Here is a 17,360-nt window from a genome sequence, read left to right as displayed (position 1 = left end):
TTGACCCATTCACAGGGGTAACATTAGTCACTTGCTGTCTATTACCATCAGTCAAATTAAAGATAATGCGATCATTCCCTACTTCCATTCTCAATACCCTTAGGACTAGTCGGTCAATCAATCCTAGTAGGGGCAGGATTACAACTGTCAATCTTCCTTGGTTTTTATTTGTGTTGATTTTGTACACCCCACACTAGATCAATCACTGATGCCACTCCAGAAGCAATAGAATTGATGTCTTGGACATTTAAATCAATGATGGTATCAATTGTAGACAACTGACTCGCAGGTTTCTTGGAGACATTGGCAGAACTAGATTTTTGCGCTGGTTGGTTTTTAGACTTTTTGCCCTTATTGGCTTTACTCTTTTTTTCTTAGTCATATGACTAGAGCGTGGAGATGAATGATCTTCCACCTCTACCTGTAATGGGCCCCCTGGGATACCACTGCCCCTGCCCTGTTCCGGTCATTAAGGTCTCCGGGATTGGCCAGAGTCTGCAATACACTCCACCAAAGTTGAAGGAGAATCAGGGGGCACACTGGTGTCCTTGCCCTGTGAATCATTAATTACAGCCTCCCCCCACCCTCCAGAGCTCACAGTAGATGGGTTCATCATAGTGTTGGGCACAACCTTCACTTCGGGTACCAATGGATGTAGGCTAGAATCACCCTGTTTTCTACATGCAAGACCCCTTAAATATTCCTCCACAAAAGACAGTTTATCGTTCATTGTATTTAAAGTATCAGTATTTGCCCTCACTGCCATTGACAGCAGTTCTTGTTGTTCATGCAGGGCAGTTAGTTTGTTATTAATGTTTGACAAGAATTTCCCCCAGGTGGGATCATCTATATGCCTCTCTATTTCAGTAGGAGATTATTTGCTCCAAGAATCGCCAGCCGGCGAAGTTACCTTTAGCAAATTCACAGATTCTATCCCCACTGTATGACTTGAAAAACATGAGGCCGATGTCTGGGGCACCATATTTTTATTTCTGATCGGTGGAACTTTACTTAACACCAAAGCATTGCCATCAGTGGCCCCCGGTAAGACTCCCACTACTTAGAGGGCCTTTATGGGTATACCCATGAGATCCACTAATAGGCTTGGGATAGACCCCAAGAATCGTCCCACAGAGATACATATCAGTGGATATTGAAGGATTAGCAAGAGGCCCATCTGGATCACAGCCTGACATCAATTCCAAATCAGTAATCTCTTTCAGAATACTTCAGTTCTTACTCAAAAGGTTCATAAAGCAGTCATCATGTGCATGCACAGTAGACTTATCACAAACATTCCCCTTAATCGTTTCTTGTCCCCACATACCTTCCCCATAATTCAGACCCCCTCCATTATTTGCTGATTCTTTAAACAGATAAAGATGGGCCTTGTGAGAACCAAATACAAAGACATCAGATAACAGTGCCTGATGAGGCAGGCCCGGTGGAGCAGAGTGAGGACATGACTGCACGGCACCATGCAGTTTAGGGGTATAAACTGGAAAGGCAGCATGGAAACGCACCTGTTTGGAAATTGGGGAAATACTGGGACAGAAAGCAGGTTTTGCAAAGTTTCAGGAATCATGTGGCAAGTGCCCTACACCCCTAACCGATTTAGAGGTCACCTCCAAACTCCTGGTCCTCTTGGCCCTCATTCCCTCAGACACCCTTGTTAGACAACTCTCCTCTTACATCAAAGGAAAGTCTTTGATAACCTTGTGGCACTCGTGCCCAGGGTCGAGAGGCCCTACAACAGTGTCTGCTTACATTGTTTTTGCTGTTTGTTTCTGGGCGAAGTCGGTATACCATTTCCTACACCGGACCCAGATGCAGCTATATCCAAATGCAATACAGCCCCAGACCTCAAAGTACAAAGGGACATTGTGGACTAGTCGAACCCCCTTTGTATACTTGCAGCCAAAGCCTCCGGAAAGTAGATTCTCCATCCGTCGGCCCCTATGATAGTTGACAGGAATGTACGCAGCTCGTATGGTAATTAGCAGCAGTCACACTGCCCAGGGAGCTGACCCAAAGGCACAAAGCCCACAGCCATCAGCTCTCCAATCGAGGGAAATACTCAATTGTCAATCCCAGTGACATCCACCGAAAAGCTGGCTCAAATGCCTTCGGACCACAGCCACCAGCTCTCAGATTACCCAGGTTTGAGCCAAAGTCCAGAAGGCAGAGGTCAGCCTCTTCTGCCCTGACAGTAGTGACTACCTCTCTATGCTTGCCTCTCGTTAGACCATCAGTTTATAACAGCAAATAGTTGTGACAAAACTCAGAAAAAAAGAAGCCAGCCACAGAGCTGTTATAGAGCTCTTAAAAGACCTGGGAAAGTTCTGTCAACAGTGTATACAGGTTTTGCGGTTAAACGCACTTAGCTCAAAGGGAAGAGAACCGTCTCCACCCCACAGTCACCATGCATGAATTAGGTGGTCACAATACCGAGTACTGAATATGCGCGTTTGCCTCAAAAGATAGGAACTCCCAATCCCGCAGTCACCAAGTGCTACTGGTTACAGTTCACACTTTCATTTTCTCATCACCTGATTAAACCAAGTGAGCTCCGGTTGTAAACACTGATAGGCTGCTGAGTAGACCATAGGCGCAGAACTGCGAGGAAATCAGGGCGCATTGTAAGGGTAGGGGATACAAAGGTTGAGGTTATAAATCTGCAAGACCCCAAAACTAGGAACACCGAACACTCAGCTGACGCTCCGCTGCAGAAGGAATGTTTGTAGAGGGTCCACGAAAAGGTCTGCCTCCAAGTAATGGATGGTGAAGACAGAATTGACACACCTGACACCAGCTCAGATCAGGCAACTCCGAGCACTCAGTACACACTCCGGCTTGCACTTTTTAAATAAATAATAAACTAATGGTGAATCTCTAAAATACAACAAGAGATCATATTATGAGTACAATAATTGATTGATCTATTACTAGGATGAGTCAACTACCTGGGAAAGGGAACGAAAATAAACACAGAGGAAGGAATGATCAGAGGGAACATTACTCATATACAAACAGCGAAATACATGATGAAGGCTGTGTCATATGAATGAAAAGGCTAAAAGGCTGAAACTAGATAGTAAATGCTAATTATATCACTTGTTTACCTCTTTGTTATTTCTTGTTTTTTCCATTGTAAGAACTTTTCTTTCAGAAATGGAACTATAGATTGTGACCTTGGAGGGCCCCCTGTTTGACAAAAAGGTCATTAGAGTTCTACAATACAGGTTTATGAATGGGTATGTAATTGTGAATATGAATGAGCTTTGGTTCCTTGTCAAATGTTGAATTGGTCAATGAGATATAAAATTGCACAATAGAAATATTTTGCATAATTGTGTTTAAAAAAAGATCAATAAGTCGTTTTTCCATTTTTAGTGTATGGTGGCCCGTTTTTAATGTATGGATGTTTGGTATTGTCATTTTGTGGATAAATGAGTAAGTCCCTATCAGAGAAATTTTTGAAACATGGAAATTGTGAAGAAAGGCCCCTCATTAAGTATTTTCTGTACAATAATATATCATGTTAAAAATAGTAGCTACAAACAGGAAGATGCAAGACTGACGAATTAAATGTGCTGGCCTAAAGTGAGACAGGTGCAAAAGGCATTTGCAGCCACCCGCAAATTGCACACATATGATAATCTCACAATAATTACACAAGCAGCACATGCAATTTGCCCCACCTGAATTTGGACCTGCAAATGGACCCGATTCTCTGTCTCAAACACACAAACACACACACACAAACGAAATACAGGTAAAGGTAGAAGTCCCTGAAAATAACAAATATTAAGTGTACTTAAAAAAATAAAACATTCCGTTTTCAACATTTTAATCTGAAAGTGATGTCAAACTTCGGGGAGAGTGGACGACTTTCAGGGAACGTTGTTTGTTCCCGTGGATTTGCCATATTCAAATGTAACTTGCATCAAGCTCAACAGGGCCAAATCAGTAAGTTTTTTGTGATACAGGTTTGGCAATTTACGTGTGTTTGTGTGTGCCTCATTGTAATGCCTGCCCATTGCCACTTCTCCAGGCATTAACATTTTGATTTGCAAAGCAGGAGTGTGTGGAGTTACTCCACCACCCAACCATTCAGTGAAAGCCATGCTTTTCTATTGTGACTGGTTTCAAATGGCCCTTTCGTGATATTGTGAAGTGAAAGCAATTCGTGCAAGCTGCATTTTAGGCATTTGTGGGACTGCAAAAGATGTGTGAATTGGCCCCTTTATTTCTGACTGAACATGTTGCATGAGGTGTCAGTCATGTAGGATAGGTGTGTTCAAAGCAGTAGGCAGACTGGAAAGCCCTTTTGGTCTGTATATACCATGCATTTCTCTGAAGGCAATTGGTAAACGGTTGCTTTATCTTAAACATATTTACACTTGAGAAAACAAAACAAATATGAGACACGTGAGTCAGTGCGACACCCGGGAGCTACAAGCGAGTAAATTAGTATATAAAAGTCATACAAACAAGTTCACCCGAAAGGGTACGACATATAATAACTTGGGAGTGTTACTGGAACAGGCAAGGACATGAAATTCAAATCTGTGCTATACCCTTAAATAGTAACATTCATGGGGATTTAAAAATCAGCAAGGTTTAATGTGCTCTGATCTCAGATAAAGTTCCTCTGAATGGATTTAGGCGCAGGTAGGTCGACACAAGTATGTTGAAAGTGAAAAGATTCTTCTTGTTTTCTACAGTAAGGGGTGATCTTAGTATAATATTCATATGCAAGAAAAGTTTAGTAAAGCAGTTGTAACTATAGGAGATGTTCTCAGCAACCATTCAATTTAGGAATGTTTAAAATGTGCAGAATGTGCCTAATGCATATGTTATGCTCCCTCAAAGGCGTAGGCCGCACTGAATGTGAATGACATACTTTTTCTCTAGTTTGCGCTCAAGTGTCAAATTTTATGAAATAAATATTTGTGCACCACACTCCCATTTTCAATGTGCATAGAGGTGTAAATTGTTATGAACATTTCTAAAGCTTTGTGAATAAACGGATATGTTCCTCTTGTATATGTTAAGAGGATGTAGATGCAAAAGGATGAAAGGCTGAATTGGCTTTGCCGGGATTTGAACCTGCGACTTGCAGATCAAACACAGCTCACATCAACAAGTGTTTGACCCAATGACTCTGCACGTTTAATAATAATGGCCGGATTCTGAAACATTTGCACTGAAGCAAGTCAGGAGCTGGTCATGAGAATCAGAGATGTGCACCTGCTACCTTTTACCTGATTCACAAAGCCTAGAACTGGAGGAAATCTGGCGGCGCCCTTCGGCAAATTCTTGTGAATCACATGTGTATGTTAAAGATGCACTAGGCAAACCCTTATCAGATCCAGTTTGATTTGGCTTTGGTAATCAGATATGAGGTGTCAGGTATAAATCAGAGAGGCTCATGGGCATCTCCTCTTTTGCTATAGTGTAATTCTCTGAGAATCAGGCCGATTGACTGTTAAACTAGAGGCGCCCAGTTAAAGGAAGCAGTGGGCTGCTGTATACCCACATATCAGAAAGGTGCTCACTTCATTACAGATAGCAATTACAGACAGAAAATCGAAAGGACGCGAACAGGAACGAACCGGAGACGTTTAGCGTGCCACGTGGACAGAAACCAACACACCTACCCGGGCGCTAGAGAAGCTTTCAGTGAACACAATTATCAACTGCAGAGCGAGGCCTGTTGAGAAATAGTAAAGTCACAGTCTACAAACGATGAGCAACTGAGGCGGAGCCCCCGAAAGCGGTCATTCAGAACTAAAATAAAGAAGGGATTGTAGGAACCCACGTGAAGCATAACAGCAGAACATAGAAGGCTGAAGTAGCGGGCATGCCTACTAAAGAATGCCATAGCTAAAGAAATTGCGTAAATGTTGAAATTGAGACACCACCGTGAAACACCAGATCTTAGAAATTATTGTAAACACAGAAATGCTGCAATAAAATCAGCTAATAGTTTAACGAACGGAATAAGTCTCCTAAACAAAAAGGAGCGAATGTCATATTTATTTTTAGGACTATGGAAAGGCGAATAGAGTTCCCCTGAAGAATTTCCTTAAACAAATATTTTAGAATGGATAGAAGGAATGAAAAATGTTGGGATACATGCAATGAGATGGCATGAGAAGTGTAAAAATGAGAATGAATGAGACCGTATTTTTACTGCTGAGGTTTAGGATATAATGTATTTTTAAATGTTTAAAAACTCTTTTTACACTTTTGCCTGAAAAACCACTAGTATTCACTTATTAATGTAACAAAGAGAATAAAAAATGCATCGAGATACGTGTATGAAATAAAGCCGAAAACCAATAAATGAGTATATTGGAATTTTATACAGGAGAACATTAGATGCAAGTGAAAATTGCATAAGAATGAGGAATGATTAGATAGTATCGTGGTGGGACCCAAAGACGACATAAGACGATTAAAGCACTTATAAGTATAGATAGTTTATTACATAGAGGGACTGCTCTAAATCCCTCTAATATCTAATTCATGTTTTGTAATTACAGATCCTCACCACAAGGATGTTCACAGAAGAAAATGAGGAGTAAAGTGTGAGCATCTCATGTTTGCAGAGGGCACCCAATACCCGAATCATTAAGCCTAAAAGCTGGCGATGCCTGGGCCATCTCTGAAATTCATCAGAGCAAATCTTTGTAAATCATATTAACACGTGAAAATGTCAAAGATGTTTGAGACACCTGCTTCTTTGGTCCAGGTGTAGGCTTTGTTAGTATGTAATAAGACAGCCAGTGGAAATCCGAGATGCTCACTGGCTTCCTCTCATTTGCTCCTGTGGTAGTTTTTGGGTATCAGGCTCCAGTGGATGTTAGGCTAAATCCTCCCGGACTCAAGAAAAGCATCACAAAATCCAAATAGGAACAAGCTGGGCTTCTGCAACGTCCCCACTGCAGCCCAAACATACTGAGCCACGGAGCATTACCTTGTTTTATTCAGACCTTTACTTGCCACCATACAGTACTTAGATAGAGATCTTCTTAGAACAGTGGGATGAAAATGCAAAGAAATACTAGCACACTCATATACCGTATTGTGTGTTTTGTTGGTAACGGGAGCTATTCCATACGTAGACTTCATACAACAAAACCTTGAATCTGTCACCATACAACACTGTTGAGGGTATTTTGCTTCATTTCCTCCCGAAATTATAAGCATTTGGTGCACACAGACTTCCCAATCAATGACCTGACTTAAAAGAGACGAGGAGCTGGGTGACATTTTCAAAGAAAACTCTTTAATGCATACAAACAACCAAAACAATCTTGCACAGTCCCTCACCAGAAGGACATTTATACCAGATCAAGAACAGAGACTTCAGGGAACATCCCCATGCAATGTTAGGAGATGCAAATCCTACTAACACATCTGCACCAAATCTGCTGTAAAAACTCCACAGAACCAAACATTACAGCTACAAGGAGCATCCAATTGCAAATTATCCAATGTGATATACATCATCCAATGCAAGAAATGTCCACAAGGACAGTATGTTGGTGAGACTTGCAAGGAACTACGTCAAGGAAGGAACCTGCACAGATACACCATCTTGATGTAACAGAAACACATGTAGGCCAACACTTTCCGCAAGATGCACACATGCTGCGTGACAAGTCAGTGATGGTACCTCTCGATTACCACACAAAGATGAACATGGGAGTTCAAGTACTTAAAGAGTCTCAACCTGAAAAATGTTGGTCTGAACACAGACACAACATGTATGTCACAATAGGGCCTACATTGGAGCTGAAACCTTCAAGGCAACCACATTGACAGTACCCAAATTCGACCTGCTGCTACTAGCTCCCACATGCAGCTTTTAACACAATGTTCAGATCCCCGAATGGGTAAAGACACAGGCATCACGTATGGCTATTTTGGATGTCTGAGCAGAAATGTTTGGTACCCATTATTAAAGAAGAGGCATACCCAGCCAACAGTGGAAACCTCACCATTGGAACAGTGGTAAAGTATTTTTGTATTTGCCACTTTGTATGCGATTCATAATGGCACTGTCAAATATGAGGCACAACTAGGATATAGTGGACATATCACCTTGAAAGCTTAGGGAATATTTGTGTATTAGTTCTACCATATGCATACAAGTAGGCCTATTTACCACCCCAGCACAGAATGGAGACTGCAGAAACATGCAGCCACCTCTGACACTATGTTAGTCCCCACACACTGGTGCACAGTGTTTTTCTTATTCAGGTTGGGCATTACAAACACTGCAAGCAATAATTTGGCTGCCAAAAAGATGCTTAAACACATTGTAATTGGAAAAACTTGAGTCTGCTTATGACATTGGAAAATGCATACCACTCAGGATGTGAAAAACCTTACTGCGCAGGGAAAGGTCTGAAAAAAGACATCCTTTTCTTTCTCAACCTGTCTAGCATTTTGGAATCTGTCTACAATAGCATTACTGTTTATTTTATGGTGGGTTCCACTCATTAGACACGACGCGTTGAAAACGTTTGGACATACTATGAACTGCAAAACATTTGCCTGAAATGTAACTTCTCAGCAAAGGAAACTGCCTCTCAGTGTTTGAGCATGTGTCTGTTTTTCATTTCCAATTTGTGGCCGTTAAGATGAAGGTGCTTTGCAGGACTGAATTCCTGGCATCATTTCTTTCTGCAGCCAATGGAGTTTAAAGTGGACGAATCCCATGCTTTTTGTATCCATGTAAAGGTGCTGTACAGCTCTGTGTCTATTTACTTTTGTTTACCTTTTGTCTTGTAACTACCAAATGATTACGAGGTCTCTGGGAATTTGAAAGCCTATGGAACAACTTTCTGAGCACAATATTTTGTTAGACCAATAAAAGGTATCAGAATTTGGATTTTGTGTGATTTTAAACTGGACTAACACAGCGTTAAAACCTTTCCAATACATTTATACATGAAAGTTTGCAACTCCACCAAAAAGCAAACTGAAGCTCTGTTAGACATTGCAGATACAGTGTGGGTTAAGTATAACATCTAAGGCAATTGGTGATCTATGTTACATGTATCGGAGCCAATTCATTAAAGAACACTGGTGAAGCTCATATCCATGTGCCTGCAGTTCTCACCTCACAAGTTCCTGTTTCACAGAAGTGATTTTCGAGGTGTATGAGGACCTCGCTGTGCGCAGGAGGTACGTGCATTGTGCTTATTTATGCTTACCTACATGTTAAGCATGTTTAAAGCACCTAGGTATGCATTTGTTTACTGACCCCCCATGTGGTGTGAGACTGGGTCTCTACCCAGGTCGGTGAGAACATTTCAGGCGCTAATAACATTTTACATTTGTTGTGGAAAAATCTAAGTAGAAATGAGGAAAGACAAGAATGTTAGAATATAATGTTTTGTAACCCGAAGAAAGCAGAAGAAAAACAGTGAATTTACTGTATTACATCTAGACTGGGCTGTATTATAATGCTTGCTTGCAAGAGGGACATCCACTGTGGCATGCAAAATCGAGAAAATGCTAATTTGCTTTCAACCCATTACACCAGGCTTTGTTTATGTAACCTTATTCACGCTGCTTAATGTATGGTCCAGCACAGGCTGACTCCGCCTCAAATAGAGTCCTGACAAAGGCTGTAAATATAATTATAAATGCACGCAGTTGTACTGAGAGTGTTTAAAAAGATTAGGAGTATCCGGGAGAACGTTTAATAGATTGCTTGTGTATGGGGAAACTATGAAGATTATTGGGAAACCAGAGGAAATGAAGGCATACATTCTTAAATTCTTTGCCACACACATAGAGTCTAATGTCTTAAGAAACCCATGTACACTGAGACATGGAGGGGGCATTTGGAATCAGTACATTTTTCTGAAGCTGTTGTTTTATGTGTACTTTCCTTTATCACCTTCTGCCATTAGGATTTTACCGGACTAACCTCACCTAAACCTTGAAGTCATGTCTGAGTTTTTCCTAGTCACATTTCCACTACCTCTTGTAAAATTACACAGCTGTGAGCCATTGTAGAAAAATCTGACAAGGATCTCAAAAAGCCCCTGGATGCTTTGGACATTGTCCTGCATCTGGCAGGGAGATCAGTAACAGGAGAAGAAGCGCAAGGAATGCTGCAAATAAAAGTGGATCCCTCTGTGAATTAGGGATGCCTTTTCAATTGTGGCAGTCCCCCGCCTTACACGCTCCTACCCATGTTCACACAGCACACACGACGATGAGTTACAAGAGATATCCTTGGGGGCGTTTTGTATCTCCTCGGACCTAGAGGAAAATGCAGAATTGGTGGTAAAGTTTCATGTTCTTTCTGGATCAGTGTGAATGTGCTGAGCACACTTGTTTATGACGCCTGAACTATGCGCTACCACTGTGCAGACTGTTCTTCTAAACTGTGCACAGGTCTAGGTGTGGCAGGTGGGTGGGAATGGGAACTATGCTGATGTGTTGCCTTGGAACAGGGAAGGTGTGCATGCTTTCTGACACATGCTCTTAATGAATGTGTAATCCTGAGTCTTTTGTGATATACCAAATTCTAAATAAAATATACATAAAAAATAAAGTATTTACAAAAAAGTGAATGCTATCTAAAAGAAAACGCCTGCGGCTTAGCTTAGTTCTATGTGATATTGTCCAATATTAAAGCGTGCATAGGTCGATTTGGTGTAGCCTTTATTAACCACACCTCACCCCTCCTCACCTTTGAAATCGGGGTGTTTCACGCCCACCCCATTAATCATGCACGCTCTACCCCCATAACCAACTCTATGCTACCCCCCACACATATAAATATGCACAACCACACACAAATATACACACACACACACCCCAGTCCCTTCTTCACACACTCTAAACACTACACCACAACACACACACAGATACGCAAAAAGACAAACACTTACCTCACCTCCCACTTCCATCCTCCCGTGCTCTTCTCGGCCGTGCCTGTAACCCCTCCTGTCACATTCGTGTGTGACAGGAGGGTGACAGTTAGATTTAGAAAGACTGCTCGGTGCGGTCACAGTGCGGTCTTTCTAAATCGGCCTTTGTTTCATTTAATACCGTAGCTTGGTTACACCTAGAGGTTCTTGATGTAAATGTGGAGTGTGAAGCGTGAAAGTTAAAATGCTGGTTGACGAATACATGGGCCTTGTGGAAAAAGAAGACATATATCATGGAAAAGCATTTTGTTGTTTGAGAAAAAAGATATTGGCTGATTGGGGAATACAAATGTTTGTTTCCCCTAAAAAGGAGTCTTTGCAACTTGCACCCACTTGACCAATACTCATATGTGGCTCTCTTTTGTTCGGGTGCACCTGGCATATGTTATGTCTATATTCACTTGCAAACTTTGTGAATCCTAAATTACTACGAATCATCGGCCTAACGTCGGCCAGAAATAGCGCTCACCCAGGTACAGGCTTCTTCGTGAACCGGGCCGAGAATGATAACTTTTTGTCAGAGCAAGTAATACAATTCCATGAATACAACGTGGACCAGGCTTGGCTGCTCCCTTCAAGGTGCCTGTGCAAAGTCATCAGCCTCCGTGGCTAGAGGAGCAGGAAACATGTGTACCTTCAACTCCCCAATTTCCAAATGACCCTTTAAGTTAAACATTTGTGTTTTAGAAAATGTATCTTCTTGTTTATTCTGCGTTATGAGCGGCAAGACATTACTGTGGGTCACATGGGCAAATCTGGCACAAAAGCACATGCAAGATCCCGGAAGTGCATAGTATTGCTTTTAATTTTGGCTATTAGGTTCAGCTTAGGCGCCACCTATACACATAAACTATTACATTTACCCTAATAGTTTAAGTACAAAGGTTGATAGAACAGATCTTGCACCTGTTGCCAATCTTATCCTCCAACCTTTTCCGCTGTCCCATGTTAATTTCACTCCCTCGTCTCAACCTCACCAGTTCCCTTTTTAATTTTGACTTTTAACAGGTGCTTTAGTGCCAACTATAAGCTGAAACTATTGCAATGGAATACGGATAGAAGGGAACTAGGATGTGAGGAGGGACACGCAGCTTGTGGGTATTGATGACCAAACAACTGACCGCATAGAGCCGTGCTAATCCCTACGGCCAATACCATCTGCCTCGTTCTGCCCAAAACACATCATCCTGAAATCTCTTTAAGCTAGCTCTATCAAACAGTAACATGAAACCTGGAGCTGTAAAGGGCATGTTGGGGTTATTTCTAAAGAGTTTTCTGGGCGTTAATGGTTGAATTCCAGCTGTAACTGCACTATTGGTGCACTATTGGTATGATGAAAAATGTCATAACCAAGTGCACCTCCAGCCACTTGATTTATAAGCAGTATGTGTGCCCTTAAATCTGTTCCTTGCACTGAAGTCTTAAAAACAAGCATTGAAATTGCTACAATGTTAGTGCATATCTTAGTGTATAGATATTAGACACGCATTTGACAGGAATTGCCATCACATGATCAGGTACTTATACCATGTCCCAGCAGTTGCCATCTTTTCCAGATGCTACCATTATAGCAGTGTCTGTCAAATGTCTATCCCATGCATATACAAAACCCAAAACCGATGGCTTTGCAAAGCGTGTTGTTATGGTTGTGCTGCCAAAATATATCTATTTATTACATTCTTGACAAATGGGTGGTAAATAGGTACATGTAAATCAAAATGGTAAGCTCCCCAATGACATGCTCCCTCTTAAAGACAGCTCTAGGTCCATGCTGCTATGACTGGCAGCTCATATTTCACAGAAGGCATATTTGCTGGATGTATTTGACAGATTGCGCGTATTCATTTGATGTGAATGAGAAAAATACTTTTGCATGCATGTGTTGAACATTAAACAAAGTTGAATTCTATGTTGACAACTAAAGTGCGATATTGGGTTTTGAGTGCCATGTGTTGGCAGGGGATGCCATAGTTTTCTGTAAGTATCCCGTGTATGTGATTGTGTGTACATAGACCCAGATGCATATACTAAACAACTAGGAGGTAAATTGTGCCTCTGAGACTAGTGGATTCTGTGTAAGAGTCGCATCAGCGTCTAATGGGTGCTGAACATGCCCGGCTTGCAGTTTATTCTTTTTCGTGCATTATCTCTTTATACTGACTGGTGGGGAACCAGCTTGTCTCTCTGCACTCTTTATGTATATTGTGAAAGATCATAATTTGACTTTTATGACATGGTTTATAACACAGTGATTCCACCTTATGCCTATAAGGCTGCTTTTTGATTACTAAAATATTCATTGTTTTCTAAAAGGCCCTGATTTGTTGGCCAAGCCCTTAGTCCTGCTGTGTTACACTCAGTGAAAGTCACTGGCCTGATAGAGGTTTACTAGATTTCCTAGGTCTCAGCTAGTCCCTAAACTTTCAATGACTCCCTGCTTGGTAGCTTGGTCATAGTCACGGCGTCCACTCTGCAAGCAGCCACGAGGCATGCAAGAGAAAACATGCACAATTCAAATCATCAGCTCAACAGACAAATAATGGAATCATCAGGTATATTAAGCCAAACAAAAAGAACAAACACATGTTAACTAGAACAGTGGTCAGAAACCCTTGGCTCTCTAGATGCTGCGGACTACAACTCCAATCACCCCTCGGATCATAAAAAGGCAAGTCAATGGTGAGGGGTCATGGGAGGCATAGTCCTGTTCTGACAAGCTCCCGGGTAGACTGGACGGCCACTAGGAGTTCGCAGACTCTTGGAAGGCCCAACACCTTGCCCCAAAAGTAACGTAGACCCAGCCAGACAGCAAGTTCAAACTCTGGTTTATTACAGCAAAACCAACAGGGATCAGTACAAGGATAGAAGAAATCCGAGGACCACTCAACGTCTCCTGGCTCGAAGGCCAGTTTTGTCCGAAAGTTGCATCATAGTGACATCACAACCTGGGTCCCTCTCCAGAAAACCTATAGCACTACTGGATTAGGTACTGAGTAATAGTCCACCTATGGTGGACACTATACATGTTAATCTACTAGCTCTCCCACATCAGGTGGCTAGCCTGGTCCATCCCTAAATTGCTATTTCTAACAATGTTACAGTGTGAGGGTCTTATCATTGGTTCTTGCCCGTTTCTACCCACCCCTAGGATACCGAACTGTAGTTGGCTAGAGCTGACGTCCCCAAGCCTGGGATCTGAAAAGGTTATCAGCTCTTAGTGTACCTTCTCAAGGTAATAAGAATGACTATGTGTCTGCATTGTAACTTGTGTGTACCACCATAGACTATGAGAGTGCCCGTTCATTTCGTGCAACACTTGTCTCACATTGTAGCATCTTTGTTGCAAGCGAGATCGGCTTTCTTTCCCAGCTCTGGTTTCAGTCCATTGACTGAATCGGCCGCGTCACTTCTTTGGAGACCATGATTTGGAGTTCTGCCGCTTTGAATTATGAAGAATTATTCACATTTATTGCAGCTGGTTTAACTGTTGTTCAGGGAATTAAATGTCATTCATATCTGGTGGCCTTGGCAGTGGGTCCTGTCTCACACGTTTGCTCTTGTCCAGCCTGAATTCAAGTCAGCTCAGCTCTTGCTGAGAGGGTTGTGGCCTGCTGTAATTTTCCTAGACCATTATGTGGTTCCTATGCTGCCCATGCTATTCTATATTCTCCATATGTTAGTCACATGTGGCTCTGTCAGGTCCCATAGTTGTCCCTGCAGTTCCATAAGGTTATCTGCATATAAGCATCTACAAGCTTCACTCAGGATCTCTTGCTTCATGTGGTTTCTGCATTGGTGTGTTAAACTAATGACAAAATAATAAAAGCAATATCAATATGTATATGTATCTGTCCTCTAACTATAGAACTGTATGCTCGTGTTCTTTGTGTATTCGAGTGTGCGGTTGTGTCCCGATGTGTGGATGGCACGTGTGCTTTCTGTCTAACGCCGCTTAGTCGTGGTGTCTCTAACGACGTCAGCAACATGGCTTCTCAGCGTTTTAGTCAATACTGTCAATTGGGGTCTCTTTAGTTGCACCGGGGGCTCCTCGTCCACTCTGGGAAAGATTTGCACAGCTTCTGGTCTGTAGGGTTGGCTGAGTGGGAAACTCTTGGCATACTCGTCGATTATTGGAGCACTAGGAATTGGTCATAAATAGTATGGCCGTTCACAGTATCTCCTGGCCTTCTTCTGTGTTATATTCCTTATAGGAGGGGGAGCAGAGAGCGAATTTCCCCCATCCCTCTTCAGTCCAAAACATCAAGAAAATTGAGGTTGTATACAGTGAATTAGTCTCTTAGGGCCTGATTCACACAGCATTTAATTATGGGATTGCACCCTTATAGAACGCTTCTGTGAATCAGTGCCTTATGGTAAAAAAGAAACAATAACCCAACTAGATCAAAAACCTATCTATTCGGAAAAGAAGTTTGAGGTCTTCAAATAAAGTGTATTTTACAACAATTTAAAGTTGATGGAGGCATAAATAGATTCAGAAAAATGCCCAAAGAGGAGCAGAAGCCCTTGGCTGGAAAAACCTCTGGAAATGAAACTGGCTTGGAGGAGACACAGCTGGCATGTAACACATGTTGGGAAACTGGTCAGAAAGGTTACAGCTGACTTACTGCCGTTTCACAGAGCAGGATCTCTGAAATGGGAGCTCATCACAGAGATGGTCACGAGGAGCATGAATTCCCTCAGATCAGCTCAGAGCTTAGTCAAGATCTTGAAGTTCAAATGCAGTGAAACATCTCTGGGCAACAACATTCAATGGCACAGTCTGCTCATCGACACAAGGACCCTGGGTAAGGACCACATTGACTATCTGTTGGTCATTTTTTTCTTGGTATTCACTATTGCAGTGGTTGTCATGAAAAGGTGTGACGTCCCTGGCTCTAGGTCAGTTTTTCGCGTTCTTACATGGAGAGGTTTTCACAGTTAGTGATTTGGAAACAGTATTTACGTTCATGTTTTATTCAAATTATCAAAGATTTGTTTGGTCCAGTCAACACTTTTCCTTTTTCACAGAATCTTTTCATTCAGCCTCAACAAAACAAAGCAACACGTGCCTCTACCCACAACGGGGTATAAGATGCAGAGAAAACAGTCAGTGCTCGTCTGCCCCACAGAAGAAGAGACTCTCTTGCCAAAGCAAAGGGTTAAATTGGAGTTATCCCGGCGTCAATGGTGTTTGGTGCCAATTAGTGCACTAATATATTTCCTGGACAATGCTTCAATCTGCTTATACTAGTGCTTTGGAGCTTTTTGTAGACAGGCTTTCCAGCAATCTTGATGCAATGTTCACAGCATCTTGACTGGAGGGATTTGTTTCATGGGATGATGCAGACACGTCCTCCAAAAGCTGGCATGCGGTCTTCAGAGAATGGCATCATCGCAGGGCGGCAACAACACCATTTTTCTTTAAAATGTGTTTATTGGTGAATTTTAAGAACACCATAGATAGGTCAAAATGTGCTAGTTAACCAACCCTGGAGACAAGCACAATTTGCCCTGGAGATCATATCCCTCAAGAAAGGACTCTTTGCAGGCAACTGTTGGTCTGCAAAACAAAATTCAGATCTCCAAGAGTATGCAAAGTCTCTCAGCATCACTGGCACGTGGATAGGAAGACCTGGCTCCTGGATGGTATCTGCTGACCAATAATGTCACTCAGATTTCTTGGTCGGCCAATAGTGCTACATCCCGCCATTTCCAGTGGAAACTAAGGGAAACTAAGGGCATATAATGCCATGTGAGAAATTAAATTCAAATTGGAGACCTTATGGCTAAAGGCTCACATGTGTGAAGGTGGCTGATGCATTTGCTTGGTTCTCATTGTTTTCATAGTCTGCTCTTTAAAAGTCAGCAGTTTGTTTGCATACCTTTGGTTATCATGAATTCGACCCATTTTTTTTGTTTTAAAGAGGGGGTCCCCCCTATTCCCGCCTAGGCCACAGCCCACCCTATCTCCCCACCACAACTCATCGCCCCTACTCCTATATACACATATACATAAACATATATATGTATATGAAGTTGGGCGATTTCGACCAAAAGTGTACAAACAAATGGCTGACTTTCACACAGCAGTCTATAAAACACACATTACTCTTCGCATGGATTCCTTGATCTCTCTCTCCTCAGTGAAGTGGATCTGTGACTGGGTGTTACCCTCGTTTCATTGCACGTGAGTCAGGCAAGATATACGCAAGTGCACGGTGGATACAAGTTAAAAAAAGATCACAAAATAATGCTTTAAAATTAACATTCCAGCGAGAGTCACAAGTTCATATCATATATTTAGTGCCAAATAAACAATGAAACCAAAGTTTTCAATGCAGTTAATGTGGTGTGTGGCATGAGTACATCACCCGGCTGATAATGCCCATTCAA

The 17,360-nt window shown here is 42.0% G+C and overlaps 1 protein-coding gene across 1 annotated transcript in view; it reads right to left on the bottom strand.

Moving 5' to 3' along the window:
* LOC138542762 (fibronectin type III domain-containing protein 7-like) overlaps positions 1–17,360 on the bottom strand; it is a 60,915-nt gene that overhangs the window by 9,445 nt on the left and 34,110 nt on the right. The gene's annotated exons all lie outside the window — the stretch shown is intronic.

Source organism: Ambystoma mexicanum, chromosome 1q (genome assembly GCF_040938575.1).
Source record: "Ambystoma mexicanum isolate Mex_15411 chromosome 1q, UKY_AmexF1_1, whole genome shotgun sequence".
In the NCBI taxonomy this organism is placed as follows: domain Eukaryota; kingdom Metazoa; phylum Chordata; class Amphibia; order Caudata; family Ambystomatidae; genus Ambystoma; species Ambystoma mexicanum.
This window is presented reverse-complemented; position numbering and strand designations above follow the sequence as displayed.